The following is a 5,592-nucleotide window of genomic DNA, read 5'->3' on the forward strand; positions in this document are numbered from 1 at the left end:
ATACCCTTCTATCTTCATAGTTTGAGGAGTGGTAATTCCATCCAATGCATTACAAGATATGGTTGGATTCATTTCTTCTTTTTCAAAGGTTTGTTCTTGGTGTATATCCTCTTCTTTTGACGTTTCTTGTTCCTTTTCTTCCTCCTCTTCACAATCTATGTAAAATAATTTCTTCTCGACACACTTATGACCTTTAGTGTATTTGCTATCACAACTGTAACAAAGCCCTTTTGCTATTTTTTCTCCCAATTTTTGTGGTGTCAACCTTGTAGGTTGTGGATGGCTAAGGGAAGTAACACTTCCATATTTATGATTGTGAGTGGTAGGCTTCCTTGTTTCCATAAGTTTGCTTTCCATTTTTCTTGCCAACTTGACTGCCTTCTCCAATGAATCTGGTTCCCAAAGGAAAACCTCATGTTGTATGTTATCTTTTAAAGTCCCTATGAACACATCAACCCTAAGCTCCTCTGGAATATCTTTTACCCTTATATTCAATTTTTGGAAGTCCTCAAATTGCTCCATCATTGAACCCTTTTGTTTGAGATTTATCAATTGGCTAAAAAAAGTGTTTCTTTTTGTATCATCATAATGTGCTATCGTTTCATTTGTAAAAATAGCCCAAGTGACAATTTGTTTATGAGAGAAAAGCCATCGATACCATAAAAACTGATTTGGTTCCAAATATAAAGTTGCAATGCATACCTTTTGTGTGTTTTTCACATTATGGAGATCGAAAAATTGCTCCATTTGTAGTATCCATGTTCCAGGATCCTTGCCATCAAACTTTCTCACATCGATCTTTGGAACATGGTGGTTCTTCGATCCAACGTTAGAGTCTATGAAATCATGACTAACATTTATTTTTTTCTCATCATGAGTTTCTTTTACTACCCTTTCGCCATTAGTAAGCATTTCTTATAGAAACTTCTTCAAATCTTCCATGCATGTCTTCAAATCTGTCTTCAAATTTTCCATCTTAGCTTCCACGCCTTCCATCTTAGCTTCCACGCCATTCATCTTAGCTTCTACACCTTTATTTAAACCATCCATATTAGCTTCCATGCCTTTCTTTAAACCATCCACCTTAGCTTCTATGTCTTTCTTTGAACCATCCATCTTAGATTCTGTTACTTTTTGTGTGAGTGACATTTGTTGCACTTGGTCTTGTAATTTTGATATATCATGTTGCATGTCTTCCTCTTATTCATGAGTCATGCTAGAGCTCTCAGGTTGCTTACTAGGTGTTTCCATTTTTATTCTTCGAGGCATCAATTACCGAAAATAATGCCTCACTATGCCCTTTGAATTCCTTCAAACTAATTTTTCAAAACAAGCTTATGCAAAAAAAATTAAAAAAAAAAACTACACACCTTTTTTTTCACTTTGTAGGAGCTCGATATTGAATCTGATGTATTTCTGTAATTTTAGATCTCCAAGGTCTGAAATTTCCTCCTACAGTAACCCTTTGAGTAATATTTCTAACTCCATAAGTCTGATCAAGATTGGATTCTCCAATGAAGAGTTATGCCAAATCTCCCACGATGACCTGAGTATAGACTTGTTCATTAGAGATAACTTGTACGACGTGCTATGGGTCACTGTTTCCACCTTAGGATCTGAAAATGGTATCAAAAAAACTAAAGTTTGTCCTCTTTTTGTAAATTCTTATGAAAATTCAATTTGATTCTCAAAGAGAGAGTTATGACGATTTTCCCAAGGTGACCTGTTTGGAACGTAATTCGGGGGTCTCCAAAAACCCTAACTTCCTCAGATTATATCTCCAAAAGTATAGTGAGATGGGATCTGAAATTTAGAGCCGTGGTTTAGATCGATTTATTCTCAAATGGGTTTTTTTTAGCATGTGAAACTTTGTAGCGAAAGAGTTATAGCACAAATTCTACGATGACCTATTTTAGATGAAATTCTGGAGCTTGCAAAAGCCCTAACTTCCTCAAATCATATCTCCAAAAATATAGTGAGACAAGATATGAAATTTGGACCCGAGGTTCAGAAAAATTTCTTGTCAAATGGGTTTTTTTTTGTAGCTTCTGAAACGTCACAGACAAAACGTTATAGCGAAAATTCCACAATGACCTGTTTGGAGTAGTGAAACCCTAGAATCCAAAGCTCTAATACCAAATGTTATGAAACCAACTCACAAAAAGATATAAAAGATAGAACAACACCTTAGAAATAAGCCTCTTCGAGGGGGAAACCTCCTTTACATTACACAAATGAACAATTCTTGGATCATTCAAATGACAAAACCTCCCTTCTATATATAGGAGTCTAAGGGGTCACAATATAACCAAGCCGATGTAACAATAATAATATAAGGGCACAAAAATAACAATATAGGGATTCTATGGGGCACAATAATAACAATATGGGGACAAGAGGGGAAAAACAATAACAAAAAGGGATACAACAACAATAGTAATGGGGGAATCACTAGTATTATAGGGACCTAACATAATCATATCCCAGCATTTTGGACAGCCATTTATTTTTCTAGGGTGAGGATAGATGTTGCTCCAAAAACTATTTGAGGCTTTGATGGTCTGTGCGGATTTGGAGACTCCACCCCAATAAGTATGGTCACCGGTTATCTATTGCATGTAAGATGGCCATCATCTCCTTCTCATAGGTAGATTGTCCCAAATGTTTCCCACTCAGTTGTTGGCTGGTGAAAGCCAAGGGTCGACCTTCCCGCATTAAGAAAACACCAATACCAGTACCTGAAGTAGCACATTCAATCACAAAATATTTGGTGAAGTTAAGCAATGCCAATACCGAAGTGGAACACATGACCTATTTGAGAGCCATAAATGCCTATTGTGCTGCATCAACCCAAAGGAATGAATTTTTCTTGAGAAGATTAGTGAGGGGTCTAGCAATGCGGCCATAATTGTAGACAAATTTGCGATATTAGCCAGTGAGGCCCACGAATCCCCTCAAATTCTTCAAGGTTTTTGGTTGGGGCCAATCTTGCATTGCCTGTATCTTTTTGGGATCCACCCCGACACCTTCACGACCCACAATGTTGCCCAAATACTAGACTTCTTCCATGCCAAAAGAGCACTTGGACAATTTGACAAATAATTTATGATTTTGGAGCAGCTACAAGATTAGGTCTACATGTTGAAGATGTTTTTTCCAGGTGAGACTGTAGATGAGAATTTCATCAAAGAAAACGAGGACAAATTTTCAGAGATATGGTTTCAGCAGGTGATTCATGAGGCTCTGAAAAGGATGGGACATTACAGAGACCAAATGGCATGACCAAGAATTAATAATGGCCTTCATGAGTTCGGAAAGCAGTATTGGGAATGTCTACTTCTTTCATGCATATTTGGTGATAGCTAGAGTGAAGATCTAGCTTAGTAAAGAATTGAGCACCACGTAGTTCATCCAACAGATCATCAACAACCGGGATAGGGAATTTGTCTTTGACTGTGAGCATGTTGAGGGCCCTGAAGTAAGGACACATGTTCCATTCCCCATCTTTCTTGAGCACCATGACCACTGGTGACGAATAAGGACTGATGCTAGGATGTGTTATCACTGAAAATGATGTAGTAAAAAATTTTTAGCTTGGCTTAAAGAGTGGGTGTTTTCGCAGCGCCTGAATTATTTTTAGCAGTTTCACAGCGCTACCTGTTTGCGTGGTTTCGTAGCGTGCTACGAAATTGGGAATTGGTTCGAGTTTTCAGCGAAGGTCTAAATCTTAGCATGCCTGAAAACATATAGGGCGCAACATCAGGTGTTATAAAAATACCTCAGGGGTCCTTTAATAGACTACTCAACAATGTCACCAAGTTCAGCTATGCTCAAAACAATGTCTTCAACACCTCTTTGAATGTTCAAGAACTGCTTCTCAGTGGTGACTTCAAATCTGCTATTAATCTGTGATCTGTACTTCTACAAGAGGAAATCTGGTTTACAAATTCAAGGCTCCGGCTGAGTTACTTAAAGAATGCTTTTGTCTTGTGTCGTGTTTTCAAGAAGAGTGGACTTGGTGAAAAAAGTGGAGAACAGTACACGGCACCACTTGAGAAGGGTGATTTATCTCCTACAAAGAAAAATCCCTCCCCTGGTTACTCTGGTGACATTGAAGTGCAATCAGAAGATCAGTCAAAGCCAGTGGAGGGGATTGATGCAAATTTACATTTACTATCAAAAATATCATCGAAGATTTTAATTGATACAACTGGAGATAGTGCGCCACTTAAGAAATGGTTAGACATATTTCTGGATGACACTAGTTCAAACTCTTAAAGTGTGGTAGTTGAGGAGGACACAATTCACACACAGGTTGATGCTATGCTAGACACTCCAAGGATGCAATGTGAATCTGCATGTCTTCCATCTGTGGAAAGTGAGTTCCCAAAATTTCCAGTTAATATAAGCTTTTCTCAGTACAGAGTTCCAAATGGACGTATGGATGCATATTTTGAAGAAGAAAGAATGCTGGGGGAAATGTTGTCTGTGGCCTCACAGGACTATACTAATTCTAAAACATATCATACTTCCCTTGGAGATAGCTGCGCTGATATTTTGAATGGAGGTTATATAAAGGTAAAGAATCTAATACCTTCCATAGGGGAGCTGGAGAATCATAATTCTTGTTTATGGGAGGTCCCTAATCCATCGTTTGATCGTGAGGGAACTGGAACCCAGATATGCTCTCGTAGTCCAGTTTTGGAAAGTCATAAGCAAGGATTTTCATTTGAGGGTACAGCTGCAAGAGGAGTTTGTATGCAAATACACAAAACCAAGATCCTCGAGAAGGAAGTAAGGACATGTTTTAAGATTAATTTCCTATATTTTCTGGGTCAGGTAGCGTATGTAAGGGTTGTGAATTCAGAGATAAAACAACAAAATTGAAGTGTCTCTGCCTATCAACGCTCTTTACTGTGGCGCCCTCTTGCGCATACAGAAATCACAATATCCCATACAAATGATATAAAAGCGTCGGTGTCATCTATTAATGTTGACATGGTTACATTGTTGGCTTTTCAAGCTGTGTGGAGAACATGGCGCCAAATAAACTCAACTGAGCTGTAACAATGCTCCACCTTTGGACGCTGTCACTATGACATATGTCTCAACTATGGAGGCCAATACTGGAGATATCAGGAAAAGTCATTTGTAATGTGGCATTTCTTGTTGCATACTCACCGTCAGGCTTTTCTCCGCTTATGACAAATCGTGTTATTTGTAATAGCGGATTTTTAGAGAGATTTAGATGACTGTAGCATCTGTCCGGTAAAAGGAGGGGTTAATGATAGGAATGGTTTCACTTAATCTTGTGGATTTAGGGCAAACGGCTGGCTTGATTCATGTAAGCTCAATAAAGTCCGTTGGACAGGTGGCACAACACAGTATTCAGCAACGCCATTTGTCGAGAAGGTGTATGAACACATTAAAGAGACTTTAAAGCGAATATGCAACCATTGTTTATCGTTTATCGCTGGCCCGAGCATAAGACTGCAATACCTGAAGATAAGGAAGGATGGCGCAATTCATACCAAAGATACTGTCAATTCAGGGTTTTCGTGACCAAATGTCGATGACAGAGAGCAAAAGTTG

This window comes from Pinus tabuliformis, chromosome X (assembly GCF_031772625.1).
Source record: "Pinus tabuliformis cultivar Carrire ecotype Pingquan chromosome X, CPIR1, whole genome shotgun sequence".
NCBI lineage: Eukaryota > Viridiplantae > Streptophyta > Pinopsida > Pinales > Pinaceae > Pinus > Pinus tabuliformis.